The sequence below is a fragment of the Schistocerca serialis genome, chromosome 4 (genome assembly GCF_023864345.2).
Source record: "Schistocerca serialis cubense isolate TAMUIC-IGC-003099 chromosome 4, iqSchSeri2.2, whole genome shotgun sequence".
In the NCBI taxonomy this organism is placed as follows: domain Eukaryota; kingdom Metazoa; phylum Arthropoda; class Insecta; order Orthoptera; family Acrididae; genus Schistocerca; species Schistocerca serialis.
The window spans coordinates 475,112,834-475,132,886 of NC_064641.1; the positions used below are offsets into that span (position 1 = coordinate 475,112,834).

At 43.7% G+C, this 20,053-nt stretch overlaps 2 protein-coding genes across 2 annotated transcripts in view; one reads left to right on the plus strand and one right to left on the minus strand.

The window, feature by feature from the left end:
- LOC126475150 (GTP-binding protein Di-Ras1) overlaps nucleotides 1-20,053 on the plus strand; it is a 1,323,975-nt gene that overhangs the window by 475,282 nt on the left and 828,640 nt on the right. Inside the window, exon 3 of the mRNA XM_050102765.1 lies at nucleotides 10,494-10,535. The gene's annotated coding sequence lies outside the window, so the exon portion shown is untranslated. The remainder of the gene's footprint in view (nucleotides 1-10,493; nucleotides 10,536-20,053) is intronic.
- The window catches only part of LOC126475149 (pancreatic lipase-related protein 2-like), a 429,898-nt gene that overhangs the window by 310,139 nt on the left and 99,706 nt on the right, over nucleotides 1-20,053 (minus strand). The gene's annotated exons all lie outside the window — the stretch shown is intronic.

Genomic DNA, 20,053 nt, shown 5'->3' on the forward strand with positions numbered 1-20,053 from the left:
AGCATCTCCGAGGTAGTGGTGAAGTGGGGATTTTCACCTACATCTAAATCTACATCATACTCCGCAAGCCACCTAATAGTGTGTGGCGGAGGGCAGTTTCGATGCCACTATCTGATCCCCCCAACCCTGTTCCATATCACGAATGTATCGTAAATATCAAGAATCCGATAAAATATCAAATCTCCGACATCACTCTGGCCAGAAAAAGATCCCGCAAGAACTGGACCAACGACGTCTGAAGAGAATCTGTCTACGTGACAGAAGTGCAACCCTTCCGCAAATTGCTACAGATTTAAACTTTGGGCCATCAACAAGTGTCAACGTGCGAACCATTCAACGAAACATCATAGATATGGGCTGTCGAAGCCGAAGGCCCACTCGTGTTCCCTTGATGACTGCACGACGCAAAGCTTTACGCCTCGGTTCAGATGGCTCTAAGCACTATGGGACTTAACTGCTCTGGTCATCAGTCCCCTGGAACTTAGAACTACGTAAACCTAACTAGCCTAAGGACATCACACACATCCATGCCCTTTACGCCTCTCCTGAGCCCATTAACACCGACGTTGGACTGTTGATGACTGGAAACATGTTCCCTGGTCGGACGAGTTTCGTTTAAAATTCTGTAGAACGGATGGACGTGTACGGGTATGGAGACAACCTAATGAAACCACGGACCTTGCATCTTAGCAGGGGATGTTCGAGCTGGTGAAGGCTCTGTAATGGTGTGGGGCGAGTGCAGTTGGACTGATGCGGGACCCCTGATACATCTAGGTACGACTCTGACAGGTGACACGTACGTAAGCATCCTGTCGGATCATCTGCATCCATTCATGTCCATTCTGCATTCCAACGGACTTGAGTAATTCCAGTAGGACAATGCGATACCTCACACGTCCAGAATTGCTACAGAGTGGCTCTGGGAACACTCTCCTCTGAGTTTAAACACCTCCGCTGGCCACCAAACTCCCCAGACATGAACATTATTGAGCACATCTGGGATGCCTTGCAACGTGCTGTTCAGAAGAGATCTCCACCCGTTCTTACTCTTACGGATTGAAGAACAATTCTGCAAGATTCATGGCGTCAGTTCCCTCTACCACTACTTCAGACATTAGTTGAGTCCATTCCACGTCGTGCTGCCGGGGTTTTGCGTGCTCGTGGAGGCCGCACACGATACTAGGCAGGTGTACCTTTTCTTTTCTTTTCTTTTTTTTTTTTTTTTTGGCTCATTTGATTTACCTAACACTGAGCCCATACGATCGTGCCGCTTCATATCCTCACGCACTATTATCCTTATACACTCCAATAATAAGACTGAATCTAATTTGAGTCGTCTGTAACGTAATAAAATTTGACGACTTCTTTTTTTCTTGAAGCACACGTCCTTACATTTCGTAAATTAAGAATCAGTTATTTATCTTTCAGCTAGACTGTCGCACTATCAGTAGGTATTACTGCAATTTTTATTGGACGTTAAAGTGACGTTCATTGCTTATGTCAGATCAAAATAGGAGAAGGAGGGGGGGAGGAGGTGTCCGGAAAAATCTGACGAAATGTTGTTTACCGAGGGAGGAGGAAGTAAATGAAGATCTCTCGTCAATTTTTTAATTCACGGAATATACGTTATTATAACGGGTAACATTTTGTTTTAAATAATTAATTCCGCGCATAGAAAATATTAAAGTGCCCCCCACTCTTTACGACTTCTGTGACCTGAACCGATCCTTCACACGTGTGCATGACCAAGATTACCCGAATTCAAACAACTGCCTCCCAAGTGTTGGATTTCATTTGGGTGGTTCTCTGCCCCGCTGGTCGAAATCACACGTCAGAGAGTGATTAGCGGTATTCTGCAACGCATATAAAGTTGATGTTATTGTGTCCAACACGAATTCGTACCAGAACTTTTGCAATACGCACAGTATGATAAGTGGCATACCGACACGTCAAAGCAAGTATGCGAGCAAGAAGTTAAACGTTTGTGGAGGGATGCTAAGCTGAAGTTCACAGACAAGAATTCTCTTTGTGATCATGCTAATCAATAGATTGAAAAGCTACGTAATAATATGATTCAGAGGAAGGTACAAACAATGTCGTGTTTCGCCAACAAAGTAATAAATTTTTTTTTACATTTAGTGTGTATAATATAAGAAAGGTCATTTTCTGGGGATCCGCCAAAATGGCTAGCACAATTTCTGTGGGGCCTTTTTGTCCGTCTGTCTCTGTTCTGTCCACGCGAATAGTACTCAGGGCTGGCTCGTTTAAAATATAGTATTTTTATCACATGTTAAGAACACCTTTTAATACACATTACATACAAACATAGTTTCATTAATTTTAATAAAAACAAATAAATGATTCATTTTTACTTGCTTTTATCAGACTACGGGGTAAACCTCACGTGGAGTAGGGTTACGGTCCGACCACATCTCACGAAGGGGTGGAGGGGGTCCAAATTTGAAAGAAAACACCTAATTAGTCGACGTCCTCCTAATACCTTTCTGAACGACGTGGTGCAGTGGTTAACAAGCAGGACCCGCATTCGAGAGGACGTCGGTTCAAACACCGTCCGGCCATCAAAATCTGTGTTTTTTGTGATTTCCCTAAATCACTCCATGCAAATGCCGGGATGATTCCTTTGTAAAGGGCATGGCCAATTTCCTTACCCATCCTTCGCTACTTCGAGATTTTGCTCCGTCTGTATTGACTTCGTAGTCGACGGGACGTTTAAATTTTGCTTCATTACTTCCAATAATTCCTCGTACTTTGTAGGGTCTGACACTGAAACCAAGACTTTCCGATGTTATAATATATATTACAATGATAACAGTGCTCTTTCCTAGGAGATATCAGTTTCTGTTGCGAAGGCGAGTCGTGCATTGCAGGAAGACCCAGAAGCCTTAGCATGCTGTTGATATAGTGCTGACTATATTACAGCTGACACCACCAGGGCAGCGGCGGCGTTGCGTAACGTACCGCAGCTATGGGCGACGACCTGTTTGCCGTTCCTGGCTGCAGCTTCGTCAGCGCGACTCCGCAGTTCCGCGTACATACTCTGCGGATACATACCGCTGACACAACGCGTTGCGGCACAGCCGTCTTTCCCCGCGGGCCTCGTCATTTATTTCATCACGGCTCCTGCGATCTGCTCAAAACCACTGCCTGGTGTTTGACGGATCAGTATTTCGATCTGTTCCTTCTCCGACGTTGCGAAGACAGAAACCGACTTTCATTCGCAATAATTTACAGCGCAGACGATTTTGTTTCCAGAGGAGCTCGCGTAAGAGGAAAGTCGGTCAGACACGCCAACCGCTCGATAACAACTTCACGGACAGGGAAACCAGAAATACAAACCCACACTCCCTATCCGACGAACGCAATACACACTTCAGCCGCCGGCAAAACGGGCGCACTCGATTGAAATCAATCTGCATTCCATTAACTACCGCAATAGCAACGAAACTCCATCTGCATATGCATCCGATTTAGCTTTGGCGAACAGTTGTCAGGTCTTTTGTTATATTACTGTTTTACTCCAACAGGTGCGTGTGCCACGCACACAGATACCCAACTTTACTTGCCACATGTCCCGTTCGTTCACGTTTTAACAAGATGGTGAAGTACTTCCTTTGGTCACTCTCAGAACGTTTCCACAAAGATTAACGTACATGACCAAATTTCTCTTTTCTCAAACTGTGCACCCAATGATGCTGTCTTCTCCCAATTATGCTTCTTTCTCTATAAGTCAAGCCATTTTCTTTTGCCTCATATTCACTATATTTCCACGTCTCTCTCTCTCTCTCTCTCTCTCTCTCTCTCTCTCTCTCTCTCTCTCTCTCTCTAACCGAGCGAGGTGGCGCAGTGGTTAGCACACTGGACTCGCATTCGGGAGGACGACGGTTCAATCCCGTCTCTGGCCGTCCTGATTTAGGTTTTCCGTGATTTCCCTAAATCGCTTCAGGCAAATGCCGGGATGGTTCCTTTGAAAGGGCACGGCCGATTTCCTTCCCCATCCTTCCCTCACCCGAGCTGGCGCTTCGTCTCTAATGACCTCGTTGTCGACGGGACGTTAAACACTAATCTCCTCCTCCTCCTCCTCCTCTCTCTCTCTCTCTTTCTCTCTCTCTCTCTCTCCCCCCCCCCCCCTCTTCCATCTCTTTCACTCTCCCCCTTTCATCTCTTTCACTCTCCCTCTTCCATCTCTTTCTCTCATGCCCATTATTACCAGTGCTTGTAATTAAAACCTACCTTCCCGTAATTTCCTTTTATTGTTGTACTTGTGATAAACAACTATAAAGTGTGTGTTATTTATTTTGTATGTGATATTGTAAATTTTAATTCCTAAATGTAGTACAATATGAAACTCCCTGTCAGTTTAAAACTGTGTGTCGGAGCGAGACTCGAACTCGGGACCTTTGCCTCTCGCGGGAAAGTTTTCTACCAACTGAGTTACCCAAGCACGAGTCTTCACAGATTTACTTCCGACAGTACCTCGTCTCCTACCTTCAAAACTTCACAGAAGCTCTCCTGCAAACCTTGAAGAACTAGCACTCGTGGAAGAAAAGATATTACAGAGATCTGGCTTAGCCACAGCCTGAGGTATGTTTCCAGAGTGAAATTTTCACTCTGCAGTGAATTGTGCGCTGATATGAAACTTCCCAGCAGATGAAAGCTGTGTGCCGGACCGAGAGTCGAACTCGGGGCCTTTGCCTATCGCTGCTAAGTGCTCTACGAACTGCCAGAAAATTTCATACCAGCGCACACACCACTGCAGAGCGAAAATTTCATTCTGGAAACAAACGGCAGGCTGTGGCTAAGCCATGTCTCCGCAATATCCTTTCTTTCAGGAGTGTTAGTTCTGCAAGGTTCGCAGGAGAGCTTCTATGAAGTTTCGAAGGTAGGAGACGAGGTACTGCCGGAAGTAAAGCTATGGGGACGGGTCGTGAGTCGCGCTTGGGTAGCTCAGTTGGTTATGCACTTGCTCACAAAAGGCAAGGTTCCCGAGTTCGAGTCTCGGTCCAGTACACAGTTTTAATCTGCCAGGAAGTTTCATATCAGCGCCCACTCCGCTGCAGAGTGAAAATTTCATTCTGTAGCACAACATGCTTATGGTAATGTACACTGGGTGCAAAACTTAACGTCGAAAGTAACTTTGGAGTATAATTGCTTAGACGGACGTTGCTTGTTCAGATACGTGGACGACACGTTCACTATATGGCCTCACGGTGAAACGGAGCTACACAAGTTTCACGAATATTTTAGCAACATGCACGGGGAGATACAGTTCACGCTCGAAGTAGAGGAGAATGGAGCAATTCAATTTCTAGACGTCGACGTATACAGGAAAACGGAGGGCACACCGGGGCACAGAGTGTATCGCAAGTCTACACATACAGACAGGTATCTGCACGCCCAATGCTACCACCACCCAGTGCAGAAGAACTCTGTCATCCGTTCTTTGGCAATCCGTGCGCAGCGCCTAAGTGATGCTCAAAACATAACACCTGACCTTAAGATGCTACGCCCAACGTTTCTAGCCAATGGCTACAGCCATAAGTCGATCCACAGAGCCTTGTCGACGAACGCAAATAAGAAAGATAAGCAAGAAGTAGGCAAATTGCAGCCAACAGTGGGCTTGCCTTATGTGAAAAATGTTAGTGACCGAATAGGCACACATTCGCCGCGTTGAGGTGCAGCCTGTCTTCTATAGTGATCGTAGGATCCAGGACGAGCTAGGCTCCACTAAGGACAAGGTGGATGTACTATACACTGCAGGCGTTTACAAGGTGGTATGCGAATGTGGAGAGGCATACATCGGCAAGACTGGTAAGCCAATAGCAACGCGTATTCGGGAACACGAGCGCTATATTCGTCTATGGAAATACAACAAATCTGCAGTGGCAGAACATCAGCAGGACTGCGGAAAAGAAATAAAATTCAGCGAAGCCTGTGTTGGCCAAGCAGCCGGTTATGACGAAACGCAAAATCAGAGACGCCATTGAAGTACTTAAACACCCTAATAACATGAACGGGGAGGATGGACTCAGGCTTGCCCCATCTCGGCTGCCAGCAATCAGAGCCCAACAGACCGCACTGTCAACACGAGGCACGAGGACTACCGGCGAGTAACTGCCGCCGTGTGGCCGACGTCCAGCATTTGGTAAACAGCAGCCAACTTCTCATTCGGCGATGACCACCAATCAAGGCACATAACACAAGAGCCAACAGAAAACAGAGGGTACGTTCTCCCTCCACCGCAATAGCCTATTAAAATAAAATTCCCTCTCTTTCTTCCTTACGTGACCGATGAGATTAACTATCTTTTTAAAATTATGACGTAATGACATGTGCAGTGAACAGTAACAACAAAATATAAAGGAGACTGCATAGCTAGAATGCACCATTAGACCCAGAAGAAGGCCGCTGCAACCGTGGCCCAAACGCTGGTTTTTCAAAAATGGTTCAAATGGCTCTGAGCACTATGGGACTCAACTTCTAAGGTCATCAGTCCCCTAGAACTTAGAACTACTTAATCCTAACTAACCTAAGGACATCACACACATCCATGCCCGAGGCAGGATTCGAACCTGCGACCGTAGCGGTCGCGCGGTTCCAAACTGAAGCACCTATAACCGCTCGCCCACTCCGGCCGGCCTAGCGCATTGTCATCCACAAAAATAGGGGATCCCAGAAATGACGAACATGGAGAAGGAGTACGGAGTGTACCATGTTCAAATATTTAGAAGTTAGTGCCCCCATGCAACACTATGCCACTCAACACTATAACACCTGGACAACCAAAGCGATCATTGACGCTAATACTGGCCTTGTTCTCACACGAGGAGAAAGAAAACATGTTATGCACCCAGGAACATTGTCTTACTGGAGTAACGTTGCCAATAGAATTGTCTTCAGTGATGGTCGGTTTGGTAGTCCAGGTATTACGGTGTGGGCAGGCATAGTGTTGCACATAGTGTTTCATGGGCGTACTGACCTCCAAATCTTTTTAACACTGTGCACTCGTTGGTCACCGTTACTGTGACACTGCACTCCTTCCCCACGTGTGTTTTTCAGGAGTGCATTCGTCTCTGTCAGTGCGCGACCGCATCGAACTAGACAGGTGGAGGACCGCTTGGAAAGTGAAGTGAAAGGACTGGCTTGACCGTTCTCTCGACTTGAGTCCCTTCGAGCACGAGTGGGGTACGTTGGGCAGACGTATTACAGCACGGCACATGCACTAACGACAATCCAGCAGTTGTTGACCGCGGTGCTGAAGGAATGGAACGCCCTTTCACAAGAACTCCTTACTAAGCTTGTGGCCAGCATGGGAGCACATTGCAGAGCATGCACTGTAGTCCATGGTGATGACACACCCTATTAAGAACCATGTCCCCCGTGTTGTAATGTCCAGTGGACCATCATAAATCACAATGACTTTAGTGTAATTATCGTCTTTAAGTAAAAGTGTGATTTCTCTTCGTCTTACTACGCATGTCTTTCAATTACCTTCTGTACTATATTGTAGCAGGTGCGTCTATGTATTGTCCAACTTTTGTCGAACTATGTTACTTGGTGGTGAGACATCATACGAAAGTTACTTTCGTCCTTAGTTTTGCACACCAGCGTATATAATATAAAATATGTAGAATGCCTGGTTAGGCATCTTGCCAGGTTAAAGAAATCAAATATGTCGCTAAAACTGGCAGTGTTTAACACTGTGCCGTCCGGCGACACCACAGTGGTGTAGTGCGTGAAATAGCGGTCAACGGCCGGCGACACCACAGTGGTGTCGTGAGCATGAGCATGGTGTCGCGCAGTGGTCGGCGACAGCACTTCAGTATCTTTTGCATCTGTTGGTGCTTCGTTTAGGTAACAATAAGTTACACACGTCATTAAGTTTTTTGTTTTTATAAGTACTTGTGCCCTTTCATCATGGCAGACGAAAGAGACAATAGGATTGTTTACGATTAATGCGCGGACGTCTTGTCTGACATTCCTGACGACTTGGCTGATTGGGATGAAGACACTGGATATCAAAAAAATGAAAGTGAAGCAGAATCGTAGGAAGATAGTGAAATACGTCCAAGAAGAATGCGGCGAACGCTACGGTTCCCTACTGATTCGGCTGAATCAGACGTAGAAGACAGTGCAGAGTTGTCAGATTTTCACTTACCGGGGACCAATAATAAATCTGAAGGATCCTCGGGTCCAAACATATATGTCAAAAATACACAGAGCGTCGAGGATATCGTAGAATTATGTATTGCCAACGATCTAGTTGAATATATTAGCAACGGAACCATCAAGTACTACAGTCAAAATTGCAATAGAAGGAAACTGGTTTTAAAAAATGCCACTTTTGTCGACGTTACGGGACCCGAACTTAGAAAATCGTTTGGGCTTTCTATCATTATGGGAATTGTAAAAAAAAAAAAGCAAGGATCGATGATTATTGGTCAACGAATCCGTTGATAGATACACCGATATTTCGCAAAACGATGTCCCACAGCCGATTCAGACGAATATTATCATTTTTACATTTTTCCGACAGCAACAATAAACCGGATAATGCCGACCGGATTGTCAAAGTGCAATTCGTAATTGATTATTTTTCCAAAAAGTTTAAAGAAACGTTTAATATAAGCCAAAACAACTCAACTGATGAAGGAATGATACCGTAGCATGGTCGGTTAAATTTTAAAGTTTGCAATCCGTCGAAAATTACGAAATACGGCATACTCATTCGGATGCCGTGTGATTCGAGTACGGGATACATTTCCTCAATCAAGATATATTCCGGCGCTGGACAGCCTTTAGCAAAAACATTGCTGGAACTACTGACACCTTCTGATGGAAAGTGGCATGACCTCTGCATGGATAATTATTATGTGTAGAACTTGCAGAGAAGTTACTTGAAAAGAACATTCGTGTTTGTGGAACGATACGGCAAAATAGAGAATTTCCAGAAAATTTAAAGCGCGCAAAAGTCAATGTGTTTGAAGCTTTTCATCAACTGAAAGGTGACAAGCGGCCTACGAAAACCAAGTAATCCGAACTAGCGCTGCCGGCGCCAAGCGATTATGTACGAGACGTGCGGACGGCAAAGTGTTAAGAAAGATAAAATTCGTGCTGATGAATGGTAAGTGTGAAATTAATTCGAGCAAAGTAAAGTAACATCAAGGAACACTTTTACACCTAAGCTGATTCGCTAAAGGAAATCGTGAAACATGATAAAGTCTACGTCGTATGGGTTCCTCATGGACGAAGATCGTCGTATGAACTACGACGTATAGCGTAATGCAGGGGAGGAGGAGGAAGAGGAGATTAGTGTTTAACGTCCTATCGACAATGAGATCATTAGAGACAGAGGACAACCTCGGATTAGGGAAGGATGGGAAAGGAAAGCGGCCATGCCCTTTCAAAGGAACCATCCAGCCATTTTCCTGAAGCGAATTAGGTAAATCACGGATAACCTAAGTCAGTCTTCCCCAATGCGAGTCCAGTGTGCTAATCACTGTGCCACCTCGCGCGCTGAAAGTGATGCTGATAACATCGTTGGTCAGGTACTGTTTCCACCTCATCCAGCATGTCGGCTTTCTAATCAGTCATCCAGGTAACTGTTCTCACTACTGTTTGGCGTCCTATCTACCTGAACCCATTGATCCCCACGAAAAATCAGTAACAACACATGTCCAAGTGGTCAGGCACGTAGTACTCTCCAACCCATCTGTCAATGTCGTCATCGGCACTACGCGTTGTTGACATTTGTTCTCATGCAACACAACTTATTCTTACTATTCCTTCCAGTGTTGGCACGTTACATCGAAGTAACTTCAGATGCTCATTTCATGCAGATACTTTGCATATTAATTTATGAAAACGTTATCAGCAGACAACAAATAGATAATTTTATTGAACACGTAGGCTGTAGGCAGGCGTAAAATGGTACTGTGAATTATTTCCTTACTAGGCTGTTCAGTGCAAAAGTATCACCAATAACCTTTATTCACCTCAGCGATCAAGAGTATATATCAGACTCCAAAATATAATAAGTGAAATACTTTCGACTCCTTCCAAAAGACAGTCGGATATTAGTAAAATCTCCATACTTTTATTTATTTATTCTTTGCACGTACTAACCAGACGGACCAAGAATCACGGTGCACACAAAGAAAATGTGGACTGACGCCATGAAACAGGCAGTAGTGTCTATTCTGTATTTTATATAGTGAGGATTTGTTTATTCTTTTACAGTATATGACTAGTCTGATGCTGTGCTTTGTTGCTCTCTACTGATTATTTTAATCTCAATTCCGCATATATTCTATAGACTATGTTACACATCTTAGTGACCCCTAGAAACTGGCCAACAGAGTTGTCATCCTTTTCCTGAAACTGCTGCACGCACACATTTGAATTATTTTTTGAGAGAGAAATACGCAGAATTAAAAAAAAATTGTTCCTGATGGCTTTTTGTTTCATGATTTCAGATCCATCAACCGGGGTTTAGAGATCAGCAGAGCAACATTTGGGTGAGTCGACACGTTCCATCTGCTAATTGTTTCCTTGAGTGTTCAGAACTCAACATTTTTGCTTGCTTATCATTTACATTGCAGGTGGTATCTGGGCATCAACGACGTCGAAGAACTTTGTGAGTAATAGTAAATAACATGCCTGAGCAGAGACTGTTTTAACAGTTAATCGAACACTTGACATTACAGCCCACTTTATTAATCTCCTCCAATTCGTATTTTTTCCTTTCTGGAGTTTAATGTTCCTTTCACGTATGGATAAACAGTTTTAAGAACGATGCTTAACACCCAATGCAAAGAAATTAGCTACTCGAACTAGGAGGAAAAACACATTTCCGGACAGGAGATGAAAACTTCTAGTTGGATTAATTCGGACCGCGGAAATCACAACGTATACTCTTGTGCAAAAGAATCTTTATGGAACGTCTGGCACTAAGCACGCGAGTGGACGGATCTGAAGACGTTCTTAGCAAACACAAGCTGCGCTCCTGTCTAATTCCGGCATTTCAGCGGGTGATTTTCTCGTATATCACATACAAGAAAACGAAGAACCATAGAAAGACGATTAACCGAAAGAACTGTCCTAATTTAAATTTCCTGGAAGCATACGACCAAAATTTATTTCTAATTTATTTCTGTCAAAGTTGCATGTAATATTTTTATTATTGACTAGTTCAAACATTTTCGTTCATTCTCAAACCATTACCCGTATTAGAAGATACAGTGTTATGAATAAAATGCGAAAGTCGAAATTTTCAAACATTTGAGAATGAACGAAAAAGTTCAAAACTAGTCACTAATAAAATATTAGAAGCAACTTTGATAGAAACATTAATTAACAGATTACAAAAATATATTGAATTGCTGATCATGATACCAACACATTGTGGGAATTGCCTAAAAAGTATTGTTTTCTGGGCCTCTTTTGTGAAAAACTAATAAGTGTCAACACACGTTGGCTCCACAGCAGTTAAAATAAAAGTGGGGCACCCGCTTTCACTCAAAAATGTACTAGTGATTTTTTGTTTTTTCAATCAACCCCTCTCTGACTGGTTTGAGCCGCCCACCATTACTTTGTGTCCTGTGCCAACCTCTTCACCAACGTCATCAATTAATTGCTGGATAAATTCAAATCCCTTTCTTTCCCAACAGTTTTTACCCTCTCGTATCACGGCAGTCACGCCTTGATGTCTAAGCACATGTCCTATCAACCTGTGGCTCCTTTCTGTCAGTGTTTCCCACAGATTTCTTCCATCGCCTGATCTTCAGAGAATATTCTTATCTTGACGGACCACCTAATTTTCAACATCCTTCCAAATTACTTTAGTATCACCGTCAGTGGAGGATAACGATAGCAGACCTGAGACACTTCAGTTAGCATATGAGGATATATACATATATATCATAAAGTATCCGGACACCTGGTTGAAAATGACTTACAAGTTCGTGGCGCCCTCCATCGGTAATGGTTCAAATGTCTCTGAGCACTATGGGACTTAACATCTGAGGTCATCAGTCCCCTAGAACTTAGAACTACTTAAACCTAACTAACCTTAGGACATCACACACATCAATGCCACTCCGGCCGGCCCATCGGTAATGCTGGAATTCAATTCAGTATTACGTTGGCCCACCCTTAGCCTTGAGGACATCTTCCACTCTCGCAGTTATACGTTCGATCAGTTGCTGGAAGGTTTCTTGGGGAATGGCAGCCCATTCTTCACGGAGTGCTGCACTGAGGAGAGGTATCGATGTCGGTCGGTGAGGCCTGACAAGAATTCGGCGTTCCAAAACATCCCAAAGGTGTTCTATAGGATTCAGATCAGGACTCTGTGCAGGTCAGTCCATTACAGGAATGTTATTGTCGTGTAACCACTACGCCGCAGGCCGTGCGTTTTGAACAGGTGCTCAATCGTGTTGAAAGATGCAGTCGCCATCCCCGAATTGCTCCTCAACAGTGGGAAGCAAGAAGGTGCTTAAAACATCAATGTAGGCCTGTGCTGTGATAGTGCCACGCAAAACAACAACGGGTGCAAGCCCCTACACGAAAAACACGACCACATCATAACCGCCTCCGAATTTTACTGTTGACACTACACACGCTGGCAGATGACGTTCACCAGGCATTCACCGTACCCATACCCTGCTATCGGATCACCACATTGCGTACAGTGATTCGTCACTCCACACATCGTTTTTCCACTGTTCAATCGTCCAATGTTAACGCTCCTTACACCAAGCGATGCGTCGTTTGGCATTTGCCGGCGTGATGTGTGGCTTATGAGCAGCTGCTCGACCATGAAACCCAAGTTTTCTCACCTCCCGCCTAACTGTCATGGTACTTGCAGTGGATCCTGATGCAGTTTGGAATTCCTGTGAGATGGTCTGGATACACTTCTGCCTATTACACATTACGACCCTTTTCAACTGTTGGCTGTCTGTGTCAGTCAACAGACGAGGTCGGCCTGCACGCTTTCGTGCTGTATGTGTTCCTTCACGTTTCCACTTCACTATCACATCGGAAACAGTGGAAATAGGGATGTTTAGGAGTGTGGAAATGTCACGTACAGACCTATGAAACAAGTGAGACCCAATCACCTGACCACGTTCAAAGTCGGCCGGCCGCGGTGGTCTAGCGGTTCTGGCGCTGCAGTCCGGAACCGCTGGACTGCTACGGTCGCAGGTTCGAATTCTGCCTCGGGCATGGGTGTGTGTGATGTCCTTAGGTTGGTTAGGTTTAAGTAGTTCTAAGTTCTAGGGGACTTATGACCTAAGATGTTGAGTCCCATAGTGCTCAGAGCCATTTGAACGTTCAAAGTCCGTGAGTTCCGCCCCATTCTGCTCTCTCTCTCGATGTCTAATCACTACTGAGGTCGCTAATATGGAGTACTTGGCAGTAGATGGTAGCATAGTGCACTGATCACATAATATATATAATCATCCCTCCCAGTTGCATTGATGTAAAATTCAGCTGTAGTGGTCACCGGTTTCGAGCTGACTTGACCCGCCCATTCGCAAATCACACACCTTGCTATTAACCGACACGTGAGATCCGGTCGCAGTGTACTACCTGTTATAATATCTCGTAGTTCGCTATAAGGCCGCGATGACGCGTCGATTAGTTCCCTGTTCTATATGCCGGATGAATACAACGTTGCGAATGAAATTTCCAATTAGAAGTTATAAAATGCTGGCCTGTCCTGCCATCGCAGCATGGAGGTGGGGTTCCACGTGCTGTTGGATATTCAAGCGCCATTGAGTAGCACGTCGTAAATTACGATTGTATAGCTGTTTATATTCCTCCGATTACAGAGCCATGCATGGCTTAACGAAGAAAATGCTTCAGACAAATTGTAAGTAGATTACGCAGTAGAAACGTACTTTGTAATAAAAAACGGGGGTCCCATTGAAGATTTCAAATTTACCCCATCCATCCACGCACGGGGTGGAGTGGAGGGTCGAGTGTGGTATCACTGGATTCTCCCTCCGAAATTTTTTTGATCCGATTTGTAGTTTTCGAGATATTTCAATGACTTCAGTTACAATGAACACCCTGTATATGTGTTGACGAAGTAATGTAACCCGTGTGACGATGAATCGTATTAATTCGAAACCGGTAACGGTGTTTTTTGAATAGAATAAAAAAAGACCAATGTATGACTGGTTGCAGTACATAATCAACAGTTTGTAGAAATCAGATGTCTGTTTTACATATCTGAATTCTACTTCTGTGGCGTTGATCGTGTCGTATCTGTCTCACAGTTTAGCCGTATGCCCGAGTGCCGCCAGCAACATTCTTCCGCGGCACGTCGCCGCCGTTTTTACGTGCAGCGGCGCCCTCCATTTGTGGAGGACAGTGGTTGGCGGTTGCCGCGTGACGCGGAGCTATGACAGGGCGCCACTCCGGCTGACGTATGGCCGCGGGCAATGAATTACGTGCGCCGCCAGGCAGCGCCCCAAGAACGGGGCGGAAAGAGGAGCGAGGCGGCCGAGGGCCCACGTAATTGCCAGTCAGCGCGGGGCTCGTCGCCCGTAACTCACGCCCCGATGAATTATTTAGGGCCCTGCCGGCCGCCTGCGCATTTTCTGCAGCTCGGTGTTCGGAAGAAGGCCACTCGCCTTAAATGACGTCACATCGGCAAGTGCCAGTACTCGAACGTCTTCCACACCGCGTCTGTGGACACGCCTCTGGCTATGTCCTGGGCTCCTGGATCCTCACTCACTACAGTGCAAGATGGAAGACGCTCACATGTCGCTTGCAACGCTTCAAACGACGACAGAGATGTTTTCAGTGTTTTCTGAGCCATGACACACAGGGCAAACCCGAATTCCATAGACAACTGCTTCTTGGATATTCGAGGGAAGATAATCTTCTTCGTATAGGGTGTAACAAAAATGTGTTACCAAATTTTCAGGAAACATTCCTTCCACGTAGAGGCAAAAATATTTTGTTTGGACAGGGGTCCATATAAGCTTTATTTCCAGGTTAGAGCTTATTTTCGACTTCTCTTGATAATCACATTAATCATAAAAACACACAAAAACAGAAAGCACCACCACTACTACAAAACGTTTTCTTACATGAAATGTTCAACAGACCGTCTTCATCATTGATGCCTCAAATAACATCTGCTTGACAATTACTTCTTGTCCGCACATTGATGCCTCAAATAACATCTGCTTGACAATTACTTCTTGTCCGCAGACAAGTTTCTGGATGTATGGTGCAGCGGTGTGCGTGTGCGTGTGTGTGTGTGTGTGTGTGTGTGTGTGTGTGTGTGTGTGTGTGTGTGTGTGCGTAGAGGGGGAAAGGGGGGGGCCGCTTGTGCGTTGGCGCGCTCACGTGTTTAACAGAGGGAGAGAGAGACAGTAGACTTAGTTAAGCATAAATAACTGAATGCATGAAAACAATCCTTAAGAAATCATGTAAATGGTCAGCATGTTGCCATATTTTCCCTCTTAGAAGTTGTGCTATAATTTTCAAATTAAAGATGTGCTTTAATTGTAAAACTGACTCGTTCCGTGTCGTAGCGAGATGTAATCGTAAAACACGGAAAGGGGAAGTAACTAGCTAAGTAGCTAACAAAATTTCGTACGTTTGTTCAGGGATATTTCGTTAAAAGGAAACCGAGGTCTCCAGTAGTTTATCAAAGAGCAATCACATTTCGTTTGATTTCTTACCTGATTTCTCTTTTTACACGTATTGCACTGACAATGGGATCTTCCAGTCGCGGAAATTCATTTGCGATGAGACTTTGCAGGTTAGTAATATACCTCAAGGGCGTCCAATCACAGAAGTCTTAGAGCGCGCTGTCCAGAAAATTGCGAGAAAAAGGCTCTAAAGTGTTAAACGTAGCTTATACGATTATACACCTCGTATACGGGTCATGAATAACAAGGCGCCAGATAAGTGTAGTAACACAGTCAGTAGTATGCTAGACAGTATTGCGACCAATCTGAGTTCAATCCTACCTACCTGCCGTTACCGTTTCATTGTCTTTATGTTTTAAAAATTATAACTGTTACATAAAATTAATGACCGAAAGTATTATCAATTAAATCATAAATAATTATATTATAATACATACATATAATATTGCTCAATTTTGTAATAACATTTTAATGACAGTAATTGACACTTTAACCTAAGTCCATAAAAATGCATTTGAAATTATTCAGTGTTTTAAAAAGAAACTTTTGACGAGTGTATTTCACATTTTAAGTAGCCTCTGATAGCCATTTCATAAACAAAATAAAATTATTTGTGATTTACTTGATAATATTTTAGGTCATTAACTTTATTTAAAAGTTATTGTAATTTTTAAAATAATTAAGAAAATAAGAAAACAGAATAAAACCAGCGTGCAGATAGGTTCGAATGACAATCTAGAACGCAATCGAATTTTTTTTTTGGTCAAGTTGGTTTATTTGTCAGCGCAGATTAAAGTATAATATCACGTATTATAAAACTTTCAGTAGTGCAAAACAGACATACCGATTGTATCGTGGCCAAAATATAACTAATTACAGTATTAATATTCAATCATTCATGTATTACTCATTTTGTCTCTTTGAGTAATCATAATCGTCTCATGGTAGGTAAAGGCTTCGGGCTCCTCCTTGCGTTGACGGTCGCCCAGGTGAAGATTCAATACGGTGAAGGGGAATCTCACGCGAAGGACAAACGTTAGCTTGTGTATCAGTTGTACGCTGTAAAAATATTTCTTACGGGCCGGATTCGAATCAGCGACCTATGGATTTCTGCTTACAGAGCCTCTATAGTCCACAATTCATCTAAATTCTTCAAGTCTTAGTTCGAGTTTTCTCTTCTTTCAAAGTAATTTGTCATTTTCGTTTGTAATTACTTGCCGTGTCACGTGACCAGCGTGTGAAGGATGACATTCCTGCTAAGCCCCTCACCGCTACCGTAGCGGCTCGGGGCACACGAAGTCCCCACCGTACTTCTTCGCCCTCAGCAGCTATCCCCTACTTGTTGCCATCACCCCTCCACTCTACGCAACAATAACTTGAGCAGCTACATGTTGCTTATCCTACACCCCACTTTTGGAAATCGATATTTAGAATATTTCCAAATTGAAGTTTGTGATCTTTTAATGAGAGTGTGCGGAAATATTTTCCGATATACGTTACGAACTTCAGGAGGCTACCTCCTTTCTTGTTAATAATGTAATTGACATAATTCCCGAAAAGCCACATTATGGCGTTGTTTTCCATGCAGGGATAAGCTACCTGATCTGGAACCAACAACTCGGAGATTTCTACATATTTACTATCAATTCGTTTTAGGAAAGCTATTTTTCTATTGATGTCCTTCCATATATCTGAATACCAACCACATGTGAATCTCTCTGAGAGCGTGTCCACAGTTAGGCATTTTTAACATAGATTTGTGTCGCATAAACCGGTAGCATTAAGTCTCTCATTTGTACTTACAACATTATTGACGACATTGCACCAGGAATTCTTCACTACACTCGATAAAACAATGTCGCGATGTTTTTCCAGACTGTCTTCCAATTCTTATGCGGATATTTCTGCTCAGTTTTGTTCCGTTTCATACTCTGCATTTACCTGAGTTCGATGCAAAATTGTCGTACATGTTTTAATTTAGGATTGATCGATGCGACATTCGTCGGCGGATCGAGGCTTTCAGCAGTGCAAGTGTGACGGTGCCGAGATGGTTTTCAGTGTACTCTAAATTTCTCTTTAAATACAAAGCTGTTGTTTTTTTTGTAAATATCTATTAGGCCTCCTTCGCCCATTTTTAGTGTTAAGGCTCTCGATGCGACGCGGAATACGTGCCCTTGCCATACATAACCACATACTTCTGTCGGTATCGACTTCGCTATCCCTTTGGGGATCGGCAAACATTGTCCTAAATAAAGCTACATCAGGTATGATGCAGTGCTACTTCTGACCACATAAGAATTTTGTGAGTTCTCTGCCTTGAGTTATACTACCAACATGCGAAGTCTCACCCCGAATTAACTTTCTGAGACCGCAAGGTTCCCTTGTGAGAGAATCTCCACAACACTGACAATATCGACGGTTTGCACAGCTTCTTGTTTGAAACCAAGGTTGTTCCATTCACTCACATTACTTTTTGTTGAAAACAGTAATGCTCACTTTGCTTTTCACCCTCAAGCCTGCAATCAGAACGGTTCCGTTGTAAATTAGAAAGAAATTTATTTTAGAAGTAACGATGTGTTTATTTTCATCTGAGGCTACTCTTGGGATATCGTAACCTGTTCTGTCGAAACGCAGTGAGAATACCGGCGTTTGGAAAAGTCGTATGAGCCACTGAAGGCATAAGAGAAGGTGATCGATCCAACACAAAGAAAGCTGCTTGCTGGAAATTTCTTTCTTCCTTTTGTGCTGTTGTTTGACAATGTCGTCCCTTGTCGAACCGTGCCGAAGTGAATAAAAGGAATCGACGGCAAGACGAACGGCAGCGCCTTTGTCGCTGAGAAACAGGTGACTGACGTGAGTGGACCATCTAACGAGGGGAGCTGTTGACATTAGCAGGAGAAAGAGGGAAAGAGCAAGGCAATAATACGTGGCTCGTGAGGACCCTTCTAAGAAAAAAGAGAAAAGAGAAATACAGTCGAGTTGTAGCTGGAAGTATTGATGGAATCCGTTCAAATAAAACGCATTTGACGCAGTTGACACGAAAAAGGCACCCGTTCATTTTCCTTACAATGATGCAAGCCCTTTCTCAGTCTACTAAACATTATTTTACAAAATTAGTCACTAGAAACGACAGTTTATATTCTCCATATCTACTAAACATCCGTAAAAAATTCTGACACCAAATCCTACCGATATATACCACTGTAGATTCCTCCAAAAATAAAATAGGCGACAATATCAGCTCAGACGTTTGTCAACGTTCTGAAACAGTGTTAGTACGACAGACACAGCTTTCTATATGGCGTTCCAGACTAGTAACTTATGTAAATGTTCGGTTCGTAGAGTGAAGCAGATGAAAGAGAAATTGAGTGGTATTTACCTAGAAAAGAGGAGTGTGACTCTGCAAACCATGTACCAAGCATATTCCAGGCAGACTCACTCGTATTACTAGTCCAGCGAGCACGGCAACCACTATGTCACGTCGTTACGACATGTCCCACCCAGAACGTCACCCAGTAACAAAGTGTGGGGGAAAAAACATTACCCCGCCGGAAGTTCGAGTCCTCCCTCGGGCAAGCGTGTGTGTGTTGGTCTTAGCATAAATTAGTTTAAGTTGTGTTAAGTCTAGGGGCCCTTAGAAATTCACACACATATGAACAAAAACATTACTACAAGGAGAAGAATAATGAACACGAGACATACGTGAAATAAGTAAGTGAATTTTTATTGTTTCAAAAGCAATCTCCATAACTGTCAATAAATTCACCCATTTCATTCACGGGAAAATGTTTGCGGTTACCTAAGAGCCATGATTGCATTCAGGCGTGCACTCCCTCCTCCAGAGTAACTCGACAGCCACTAATGTCTCCAGAGCTCCAAAAAGATGGAAATAGCATGGGGAGAAATTAGCACAGCATGGAATCTGTACAAGGGCTTCCCACAGAAACTTCTGCAACATAGTCGAAACAACACGTCCACAAGCTGCAGAAGTTTCTCTTGGAAGCCTTTAACCCTTACACATCTTTCATACATTCCCGATCTCTCCCCATGCGATTTCCATATTTTTGGAGCCTTAAGAAAGACATTCGTGGCCGCCGATTTGCATCGGACGAAGAGATGTGCGCCTCGGTACAATTGTGGTATCGTAGGCAACAACAAACAATTTTCATGAAGGCACTGACCGTCTTGTTTCACTGAGATAAATGCATTAACACTTATGGCGATTACTTTTGAAAGAATAAATAATTTACTAACTTTGTCCCATCTGTCTCAATTTCATTTGACTGCCCATTGCAAAACAGGTTGTTCAAAAATGGCATTTGATGGAACAAACTCGCTCTTGTTCCTCGGAGAATACGGAGAACAGT